A 12074-nucleotide genomic window follows, 5' to 3' on the forward strand; every position below is an offset into this window, starting at 1 on the left:
TTTCTGGTATCTTCCTGGATATTGATGTTAGGCTGATTGGTCTGTAGTTTCCTGGGTCTGTTTTCTTTCCTTTTTGGAAGATGGGAACCACATCAACTCTTTTCCAGTCCTCTGGTAGTTCCCTGGTGCTCCAGGATTTTTGAAAGATGTGGTACAGTGGTTGGGAGATGAAATCTGCCAGCTCCTTTAGAACTCTGGGATGTAATTCTTCAGGTCCCATTGATTTGTATTCATCAAGATCAGACAGGTATTCTCTTACTTTTTTTTTTTTTGCTTATTTTAACTTTTGCTTTTAGTCTGTCTTTTACAGTTATGTTTTTGGTAGGTTGGGCTATAGTTCCTTTTTGCATGAAGACCAATGCAAATAATGAGTTAAGCAGTTCTGCTTTCTCTCTGTTGCCTGTTACTTCCTTGCCATCTTCTCTCTTTAGTGGACCAACTGTTTCCTTAATTTTTTTCTTGTTATTTATATGTTGGGATGATTGAGATGAAAACCAGCTGGCTTATTGCCCAGTACAGATAGTACTCGATTTATAACCACAATTGAGCCTCAAATTTCTGTTGTTGAGCGAGATATTTGTTAAAGGAATTTTGCCCCATTTTACAATCTTTCTTGCTTCAGTTAAGTGAATCATTACAGTTGTTAAGTTAGTACCATTGACTTTGCTTGTCATAAAATCATAAAAAGGATCACATGACCTGGGACACTGCAGCAATCATAAATATGAGTCAGTTGCCAAGAGTCTGAATTTTGATCATGTGACCATAGGACTGCTGCAACAGTCATAAGTGTGAAAGATGGTCATAAATAACCTTTTTCACTGCCATTGTAACTTTGAATAGTCATTAAATAAATAATTATAAGTTGAGGACTATCTGTATTGCTTCTTTCTGTAGCCAATCTTGTAATTAGTTATTCAAGTATAGGCATAAAGTTTGCTAATCATATTTAGCAAATTTATGGAGCAGATAAGGTAGATTCTACCCCCAATCTCCTTTTTAAATTTTGGCACAATATGGTAATAACAGCACCTCAGTAATAACCTTTGTGATCTAAATAAGAAAAAAAGATGCCCACCAGTTAGCATTTCCTTCAACACGGCACCTTAATTCTAATCACATTATTGATGAACCACTTGAAGAAGGTTGGGGTAGGGAATCCTCATCACAGTAAATGGACAAACTGAGTGGGATTTTATGCTAAGTGCTATTTTCTCTGATGCTCCATTTTCAGATAATAAGGGTACATTGCATTATACTTTAGTTGTTTTAAATTTATTTTATACTGGTCTTAGATTATAATAATGAAGAAACACTGCGTTATAATATTATATAATATATACCATATTTCTTTTAAGCAGAGAATTAATGTTTAAGACTAGATTAGGACATTCCTTTCTATTTGTTTCTAAAAGTGCCTAGAAGTTTAACTACTTAAAATACAGAAAGAAAGGCCAGAGTTTGCAGTATATTTGTTAAGAAGTAAAAAAGGGAATTATTCTTTCTGCAGAATATCAGTAATAAGCTACTAAAAGTCATTAATATATTCATGTTTTTTATTTGTTTCATCTCTTCATTGGGGTTTATATTGTATGGATTAGAGTTTTACCACAGATTTTTAAAATTGTTATATTGTACCATATTTCTCCAAGAATACGGCCACCACCAATAAGAAGGCCCAGCGTGATTTCTAGGCATGAGGGGAAATTAAGCCCTGCCCCCAAAATTTAGGCCTTTTTAATCCATGCGTTTCCCCGCCATTTCTCACATCGTTCATTAAAACTACATGAGATGAAGAGAAATGGGGGGGAAGGGGAGGGAGAAAACTTGCCTTTAGGAGCGCCCTGCAGGTAGCCTAGGCTAGAATACCCCAATCTACTACCGATAGAACATCGGCCAGTAGAAGCTCCCCAAAGGCAGAATCACCAGCCACTTCTATCAGCCAGTAGAAGCGGCCTCGGGGCGAGCGCCCACGTGTACTCCCCTTGCCATGAAGCCATTTCCATCGGCTGGTGGAAGCTCCCCAAAGGCAGAGTCACCAGCCGCTTCTATCGGCTTTTAGAAGCAGCCTCACGGTGAGCACCCACACGCACTCCCCTTGCCACAAAGCTGTTTTTATCAGCCGATGGAAGCTCCCCAAAGGCAGAGTCACCAGCCACTTCTATCAGCCGGTAGAAGTGGCTTTGTGGCAAGGGGAGTGTGCGTTGGGCACTCACCCTGAGGCCGCTTTTACCGGCCGATAGAAGCAGCTGGTGACTCTACCTTTGGGGAGCTGCTATCGGCCAATAGAAACGGCTTCGTGGTGAGGGGAGTGCATGTGGGGTGCTCCTGTCAGGAGCACTCCACGGGCAGCAATGCCTCACCCTGAAGTGGCTGGTGACTCTGCCTTTTGGGGAAGCTTCCATCGGCTGATAGAAACGGCTTCGTGGAGAGGGGAGTACGTATAGGCGGTCGCTGCGAGGGTGCTACCAGCTGAAAGATTTCCTCCCCCACGCACACCCCACCTAGAGCGCCCCCTGCGCACTCACCTCTCCACAACGCCACTTCTACCAGCCAATAGAAGCGACTGGTGACTCTGCCTTCGGGGAGCTTCCATCGGCCAATAGAAGCAGCCTTGTGGAGAGGTGAGTGTGCATGGGGCACTCTAGGGTGGGGTGCGTGTGGGGGAGGAAATTAAGTCACCCCTGAAAAGACATCCTAGCCATTTTTCAGGGCTCAAAAAAAAAATAAGACCCAGCCTTATTTTATGAGAAGCATGGTATATCCAAAAATAAATGTTTGATTGCAGTGGGGTACAAGTCCAATTATTCAGATCAAATCAATCAAATCTTGAATTGGCCCATTCAGAATCATTGCTGTGGGAGAAATTTAGCATAGAAGGTTTTTCCTATTAGAAGTGTACAGAATACTCTTCTTGCATTTTTATTTAGTTCTGTATGGATATATCCTAGAGAAAGGAATGTTTAACTATACCTTTTCAAATCTGCAATTCAAAAAATTCAAAAGGGGCCTCATACTTTTTACATCAACTTTTTAATCATGTGGCATTTGAACCCATTCTATTTCTAACAGTTATATTGTATTCGTTTATATAAGTAGCAACTGTATTTTAAAAACAGTATAGAAACAATTGGCTTCAGAAAACAATGAGCCTCTGGCATAGATAGTATAGGTTCTACTAAAGTTCATTCATCCTGCTCTGTTTTCTAATCTACAGAAAGCTAACATAGGGTGCATATATGTGAATACTATATTTTGCACACTGATGTTAATAAAGCTGTTTAAATGCAGTGCATTTCTTTTCTTTAATTTCTACCGAATCTGGTTATTCTGATTTTTAAATCTGATATTATTTACTGATTTATTTCTACTATCAAAAAGTTTTAGAGAATAAAATTGTATTCAGTAACGAACAAGTACAGGTAGCCCTCAATTTACAACCATTCATTTACTAACTGTTCAAAGTTAGAACAGCTCTGAAAAAGTGAGTTTTGACAGTTTCTTTTACATTTATAACGGTTGCAGCATTCCCATTGGTAACTGGTATGTATTTAAAACAGTTGCAGTATTCTGGGATCATATGATCATCATTTGTAACCTTCCCAGCTGGCTTCAGACAAGCAATGCCAGATGTGCTTAACAACCTAATGAGTTACTTAACAACTATGGCAAAAAAATGTCGTAAAGTGGGATGCAATTCATTTAACAAGTGTCTTACTTAGCAACAGAAAATTTGAGCTCAGTTGTGGTCTTAGGTCAAAGGCTACCTGTATTAAATAGCAATTTGTGGAACAGTCAATTTATTCATATCTAAATTCTATGAACGTGCCTCATTTTCAGAATAATTATACCGATTTTCTTTTGACAGTAACAATTCATTACTAACAACCAAAATTCCTGTTTCTAACAAATTATAACAAAAGAGGTTAAATGACTAGTTATTTGTGACACACCAACATTTTGCACTGCTAACCAGTCATCCTTATTCTGTCAAAACTTTATATCAGACTGTGTTCTAGTAGTATACATAGTCCTTGACTTACAACCATTTATTTAGCAACTGTTCAAACACCATGTACAGCGGTCAAACCAATTTACAACTGGTCCTTGCACTTATGATCATCACAGTATTCCCAGTCATGTGATCAAACTTTGGGCACTTTGCAACTGGTTGCAGAATTCCAGGGTTATGTGATCCCTATTTGTGACCTTTCCAGCTAGCTTCTGACACAGCAGCCATTAGCAGAAGCCTGATTTGCTTAATGGCCATGTTATTCATGTAGGTGATTCACTTAACTGTGTCCAAAAGGTTGTAAAATCAAATGTGATTCACTTGATTGCCTTGCTTAGCAATGATAATTCTAGTTCTTGTGATTGTAAATTGAGGACTTCCTGTAATTAGTATGCTTGGTGATGGCATAATTCTATATTCAAATATTAATTGGATTTTAGTATGAGTAGTTTTAATCCCTACATTTATGCAGCTGCAGAGATACTGTAGAATCATCAAGTTGGAATAAACATTGAGGTCTAGTCCAACCCCGCTACTCTGTGCAGGATCCACCACAGAAATGGCCTGCTTTTCTGTTTCGTGCTCTACACATTAGGCAGAAAAAGAGGAACGGCTGGTTGCTTTACTGAATCATTAGTTTCGTTCAGCTGTGCCTCTTTACAAAGAATTTCCATTCCAGAATTCGCTACCGAAAGATGCTTCTTACCATCAGTTTTGTATTCCCAATCTTCAGCCTTACACCATACTTACCTTTTGCCCAGGTTTACCCGATTGTATCTGAAAAAATCAGGACATTAAATGGCAACCTTCCTTCTTCCTGGGCGAGAGATTCCTTTCTCGGAGAGATTTCTATTAGTAAGAGGAAGCACAACAGCTCCCAACATCCTTTCCCCATTGTCCTCATCCCCCTTTGTCCGGCGCAGTGGAGAAAAAAAAAAAGACTAGCGCTTTGAGCATGCGCCGCCCTTCGATTTCTATTTTTGGCCATTTTGATAACAGGCGACTGTTGAATAAACAGGAGTGGGTCGGGAGTAATTCTTCAGGTGACTTCTTTGGATAGCGCCCTCCAGGGGAAGGAACCAGCGAGCACAAGGAAGAAACAAAGGTAAAAATTCTACAAATTCTTGGTTTCATGGGTGAAAATCAAGCCTGAGGCGGCCTGTTTTAGTGTAGAGAAAGGCAGTTCTCCGCGACAAGCTCGAAAAAGCTGTTTGCGTGTTCTCCCGGCGTCACGTCCCAGAGTGACGTCAATCTCAGAATCTAGCGCCGACTGCCCGTCGCTCACTTGAGTGATGCTGATATGTATAAGACACCAAAAGTACGCGTGAGCTCTATATTGAATCCCTGAGGAGAGCTCCTTAAATCCCATCAAGTTCAATGGAAATTGAGGCTAGCGACTGTAGTTGGTTTGTACATCTTGCATTCTTCGGAAGGTCGCAGGAGTTGATCATTTTTGTATCGTTCTTTAAAAATCGTTTTAGAGAAATTCTGCAGTTAAAGGTGCATTTTGGCTTTCTTCCACAAATAGAGTTAGGACAAGAAAAGCTCAGCTTTGCCTGATCAAGAACGGATTCCCAAGAATTTTGTCCGAGGTAATAAATAGAAATTGAGATCACATGACTCAACTGTCTCAAATGGAAATATAGAAATCTTTAATTCTTTATTCCATTCATTTCTTAGAATTTCCATAAATTTATTAGTAAGTATAGAGATCAATCTTTTTATAGTGTCAAAAGATTTAAGAAGTTCTAGTATCTTAGTTGTCTCAGAATCTAAGAATAATGCTAGTCCAAACGATGTTATTAACAAATATTATAACTATGTTGTCATTGGGTTACATCTGGTAGAGGATAATTGTCTCTTAACGTGTTAGAAATTCATCTTCGTCATTTATCAATTGATCCAAAGTCAGTATCGACAGTTCTGACTAATGTTTCCATATCATATTTTCCCCAATTTTTAAAATTTAGTTTTCCCATAAAGTTAATTTAGCATAGGAAAAGGGTCAAATCTTTTTTTAGATATGTTTCTTATATAATTGTTAACAGAGATACTAGAGGTTTAGTATAATTACATGTTATTAACTAAGTAATATATTTTAGTATATGCATACCTGGATATATAATGGATTCACCTACATTTTCTCTGTTCACAACAAAAGGAAGCAGTGGTGGAATGGAATGCAAAGGTGGGGAAATGGTATCTAGGCAACTGAGGCATCTCTGGAAGTTTCCAAGGACACTGAGCATGGCTAGCTGTTTTTTCATAACAAAATGAACAGAAGTGATTGGTGGACACAGTTGTGGGTGGCCCAGAGGCAAAGGGAGAAATAAGTAAGCTTGTGTTTGTGCAGGAAATTCAGAACTGGTGTCACTTCTTCTGTGCCAGTGTAGTTTTTCAGTAAAGTATTGTGAGAATCAAGGATATAGCTTATTGATCTAATACAGGGTTCGCCAACCTTTTGGACCTCAGGGACCACCAAACTGACTCCTAACCAGGTGCAGGGTTTTCAGGAACCCAAAGTGCCCTGCCTACCTGGCATCATGGCTCCTTTGTAGGACCTGCACCCACAGACTATTAAGGACATATAGTTTAGTCCCTTTTGAGGCCAGCTCATCTCTAATGGTCAAGAGTGTCAGAGTTTGTAGCTATCCAGCCAGCACACAAGTAAACAATTCAGCAGGATTTATTTATAGAAGAAACTTCTTTATATACAATAATATAAAACATGATGCATGTATGTATACAACACTCATGCAGCTCTTGCAACATGGTAGAAGAAGAAGTAGCAAATACAAGAAGACAAGAAGTAGAAGCAAGGACTAGAACTAGAAGCAAGGAGTAAGGGCAAACAAACAGAACAGTTAAGCTAAGCCATGCCCAGGCTCCGAGCTGCCTGACATGTCTCACAACAAATCCTGTGTCTCAGTCACCAAACGGTTCCCATTGGCTGACTTGTTATGGCTATTCCATTTCATAAATTCTTTTTTTTAAAGTTTTATTTGTTTTATTGGTATAATATATACAAATTCCATTTCAATCAAACTGTTTGTCTGGGTACAATTATTCTTAGGCAATCATAATCAGAGTTTTACAATAATATGTATCACAATAACATTAATACTGTAATGACAATATTTTGTTCGTCCGTTTTAACAAATTTCCATTTTAACGTTTATCCTTTTTATGTCCCTTTCTTTCTAACTTCTGTTTTTATTGTTTAGCCATTGATAAAATAATTCCAACATTTAGTAGATTTATCCTTATACATTTTCACTAATCTTGGTGCCATCTATAAAACATTTTATACAGATTTTCTTTGAATACAGTTGACATAGTAAGTTTAACATTTCTATCCCAAAGTTTCTGCCATTTATCTAGTTCTATTGCATATCCAAAAATTTTAGTCCAAATAATCATTGTTTCCTGGAACAGATGAAAAATTGATAAAGAAAATATTTTGTTATTTATTGGGTATTAAACTATATTTTCTTTTATCAATTTTTCATCTATTCCAGTTAGTATCTGGTCCAATTCTGGTAATTCTTTATTAAAACCATACATTTTAGCATCTTTCTCATATCAAGATTGTATCTGCATTTGTGGCCACCATGCAATGTCCATCCCATTTAAATCCAGAATCATAGAATAATAAGGCTGAAAGAGACCATACAAGTCTTCTAGTCCAATCCTCTGCCCAAGGCAAGAGACCACTGCCCCACACGCACCTTTACTGCGCTTTGGCTGAGCCTGGCACTTGCTTGAGAAGGGTGTCCCCGTGTGTGTGCACCCTTCCAGCCCCACCACAGCCAGCCGGGGGTTGTGAGAGGAGAAGGAGAGGGAGGAGGAGGGTCGCCTGAAGGGAAACCTCCACCATGGCTGGTGCTCATTCCTCAGCCAGCCCAGATTTCCAAAAGGAAGAAATAAAAAGAGTAGCGAAGAGCCCCAAGGAGAGCTTGTTGGTTGGGCCTAGGATTGGCTTAGAGGGTGAGAGAGACACACACACACAGAGAGAGGGGAAGATAGGGAGAGGGAGAGAGATACAGAGGGGGAGAGGAGGGAGAGAGGAAAAGAGGGAGAGAGACACATACAGAGAGAGATACAGAGAGGGAGAGGGAGATACAGAGAGAAGAGAGTGAGAGAGAGTGGGAGGGGGAGAGAGACATAGAAGGGCTTTGTGGCTGGGTAGGCATGGCTAGGGGGTCATGTGGCTGGGTGGCAGTGAGTGACATTGAGTTGGCCACGCCCTCCCAAGTTTTGTGGCTCCCAGTGTTTTTTCCTGTGGGAAACCGGTACAAATGGCTCTTTGAGAGTTAAAGGTTTCAAACCCCTACTCTTAACTGTTTCAGGTACTTTCGGAAGTTCAGATTGTTCCAAATATTGTTGTATTTTATCTTCTGATACTTTCTCCTGGTCATACAGTTTCCCATAATACTCTTATAATTTTTTATCCTCATTCTGCTAATAAAGGGTCCCTTTCTGATCTATTAATCAATGTATCTTTTCCACCTCTCTTTTTTCAATTTATATGCCAACCATCTTCCTGATTTATTTGCATTTTCAAAAAAAAATTGTTTTGCATTTTTAATTTTTTGTGCCAGTTCCATCTTTTTCCAATAAATTCATTTTGTGTTCTATCAAATCTATTTGATTTTTTTAATTTCTTTTTTTCATGGTTCTTTCTGTAATTCTGATTCTATCTTTTGTGTTCTTCCTCTAATCTAGACTTATTTTGTTTCTTATTATTATTTTTCTTCCCCGTGTAAGTTATAATTAGTCCCCAGGTATATGCTTTAGCAGTATCCCATATAGTTTGCGAGGAAGTCTCTTCTTTCCTGTTCTCATTTAAAAAAACCAGTCCAGTTCTTTTTCTATATTTTGTATAAATTCTTTATCTTGCAATATTGCTTGGTTCAAAGTCCATCTCAATTTTTCTTTTTTGTCCTTTCCATACAAGTTTTATCGGAGTGTGATCTGCCCAAATATTGGGTTCTATTTCTATCTGTTGTACATATATTTTCAATTCTAAAGACATCCATGCCAGATCTATTCTAGATCTATTTATGCCTATTTGAATAGAATGAATACTGATTTTTGGGGGGGTGCGCTTCTCTCCACACATCATGAATTTCTATTTCTTCTGTCATTTTAAAAAAAGATTTGGGAAGTGTTTTTCTAACTTTTTTTACTACCCTTATAGTTAAGTTCTATATCTACAATTGTGTTGAAAGTCTCCTACCATACAAATATTTTCATATTCCAATTCTATAATTTTCTTATGAAGTTTCCCATAAAACTCATCTCGTTTGTTATTAGGAGCATATATCGCTATTAACAATATCTGTTTTTGGTTCGTTGTTACCTCCATCAATATTCTTCTATCTTCATCTGCAAAAATGTGTCTAGCATTTATTGTTTCTTTAATATATAAAACCACCCAGCCCTTTCTTTTGCTGCACTAATGAAAAATATAGTTTTCCAATTTGGGGGTATTCTAGTAGTTTACTATATTGTTTTTTAATGTGTCCCTCTGCTATTAGCCATTTAAAATTTACATCATGTTTTATTAGTTCTCTTGTCAAAATTGATACTGTTTCCATATATCTCTTACTTTTCTGGGTATTTGTTTCAAAACTGCTATTTTTCCCCCTTTGTATTTCAATGATGTGTTTCTTGCTCTTTGAAGTATTTCTGCTTTTACTGCTTTCTTCGTAAATCTCACATGTACCTCTCTGTGAAGTTTATTCCTTCTAGCATAAATTATATATATTCTAAATATTTCACCCATTTTAGAGAGGACTTCCTGTTTACTCTTGTCCAATGCATCTGCCAACAGTTCTGCCATTGTTTCAGTGAGGTCTCCTTTTTCCTCCTCAATATTTTGTAATCTCAGGAAATATTCAGCTCTATCCATCTCCAGCGTAATTATAGATCACTCATGATCCGTATCTACTTAATCAGCCTGTGATCCATGTTGTCCTCTTTTTTATCTATTTGCTCTGTTTTCTCTTCCATTTTCTGAATCAGTTGTTCATTTTTTGTTATTATTTGCTCAATGTTATCTATTTAATCCTCCATCTTTTGTTTCATCTTATGCATCCTATCTGCCAAATCATCGTGGTTCTTGGCCATGGCTTCTTGTAGTAGTTGAAACATGGTTTTAATCTCTGATTAAAAATTATTAAATTTCTCATTCTGCAACATGACATCAATCAAGCTTTGGCTCGAGGGGCTCAATGCCGCTGCTGGAGCTGCTGTTGATGGTGCAGATGTTGCATTTTTCTCCCTGCTTTACTTAAATTTGTATTGCTTGCCATTTTAATAATTTTAGCTAATAGAATATTTCAAGTAATTATTTAACATAGCCAGCCAATCAATATTCAAGCAATCAATAATAATCAAACAATACAATACTCCACAATACCCTGCTTAAAGAGCACACCTAAAGCAGTCCAACAATTTCCTTTCTTTTCGTTTCTGTGGTTCCGAGAGTTCAGAGAGAGTGGGTAGGCCAGAGGAAGCATTTGCTGCTAATCAAGAGACAACCTGAGGCACAGCTGGGGGTGCAACAGTTGACCATGTTGCCAACATTGGGAGTCCAGTTACAGCACTGAGGTAATGTGTGGTGCTCCATAAGATCTGAACGCAGATCCTGTGATTGTGGTGACTGGCAGGGCATGGCTGTAGCCCAGCAATAAGCCTTCAAGGCCTGCTTTGCTGGTTAGGAGGTAAGAGGAACAATTTTAATCCAGATGAGGCCCAAAGGATGTAAGCACTGGACTTTTCTGCTTCAACTGAAAAAGAATGAACTTCTGAAAGCCAGGCACTTCAAAATGAATTCTTTATTGAAAGGGAGTGAACCCCAGCACTAGTCAAAGCAGAATCTAAGATGTTTCCAGGCATACAGTAATAGATAAAGGGAGTTAGAACCCCTCCCCTTATTTAGATGTGGATTTAGTCAAACAAAGAACCAACATGTTAATTCCCCCCTCCCCTTTTCTGTGAATGTATCTTAGAAGAGGTTCCCAGGGAGTATCTTCCAGAGCTGGAATTTTTATGGTCCATTCTCCTCTTGCTATCTCTCCAAGAGGTGACAAGTTTCTAGACATCTGTCTCCAGTCCTCCAATTGTATATCATGTACAAGTTATACAGATTCAATATAAGATTTAATATATTCAGGTTACATCAAAAAGGATTACTTGTACCAACTTTCCCCCCCCTTCTTCTTCCATTGAAGAATGGCAGATATACGGATCTGACAAGGGGTAAGTAAGAGATTATACTCCCCATCCCCTCCCCTACCAGGAACCAGTATTCCCTCGGGCAGTTCCTCAGCCTTTAACCCACCAGCTAAAATGGCGGATTCAGAGAAAGAAGGTGACCATAGCCCCTCTACATCCAAGGACAGATCTAGGGGCAGGCAAAAGAAAAAGGCTCCTGAACCTAAAAAGATCTCCAGGGCAGAGTAGCAGGTTAAAAGGCCTGCATGCTGCTGGGGGGAAGAGCCACAGATCACCACCCCCGGATAAGTCAGCTCCTTCCTCTCAACCTCCATTGTTACAAATTGAGGCCTGGTCTTCTGATAAGTCATCTGCGTCAGCTCACCTTCAGTTTCTTTTTTTTTTAAAAAAAAATAGATTTTATTGAATTTACAGTTTAAAAACACATCGATGGTACATTTACAAAATAGAAAGAAAACGGCTGGGGGAAAAGAAAGAAAACACCCAGCTTAACACACCGGATAAGGGCCGGTTGGGGGGAAGAGAAAAGATATAGAGGGAGAGGGAAGAATAGGGTAGAAAGTACAATTAAAAACGAACGATATCTTTTTGTGACAGTCTGTAAGGATCATTTCTCTTCGTCATATACAATCTACTCCTCTTTTCCATTATGTTTAAGTTACTCTATATCATTTACATAATTTGTCTCTGTGTAAGCCAATTATACCATGAGTCCCAGTTGTCGTAAAATATTGAGGACTCTTTGTTTTTTAACGCTATCGTTAGTTTATCCATTTCAGCACACTCACAAATTTTCTGAATAACCATTTGCTCTGAAGGT

General features: G+C 38.5%; 1 protein-coding gene across 2 annotated transcripts in view; it reads left to right on the forward strand.

The window, feature by feature from the left end:
• The first annotated feature begins 4974 nt into the window (after positions 1 to 4974).
• Positions 4975 to 12074, forward strand: part of PRKAB2 (protein kinase AMP-activated non-catalytic subunit beta 2) — a 76229-nt gene continuing 69129 nt past the window's right edge. Inside the window, exons 1-2 of one of the 2 annotated variants that reach the window (XM_087932049.1) lie at positions 4985 to 5117; positions 5541 to 5604. The gene's annotated coding sequence lies outside the window, so the exon portion shown is untranslated. Of the gene's footprint in view, positions 5118 to 5540; positions 5605 to 12074 lie in introns of both variants that reach the window. The other variant, XM_026703459.2, reaches the window with a different exon arrangement.

This window comes from Pseudonaja textilis, chromosome 3 (genome assembly GCF_049901715.1).
Source record: "Pseudonaja textilis isolate UNSWEBS1 chromosome 3, rPseTex1.2, whole genome shotgun sequence".
Lineage (NCBI taxonomy): Eukaryota > Metazoa > Chordata > Lepidosauria > Squamata > Elapidae > Pseudonaja > Pseudonaja textilis.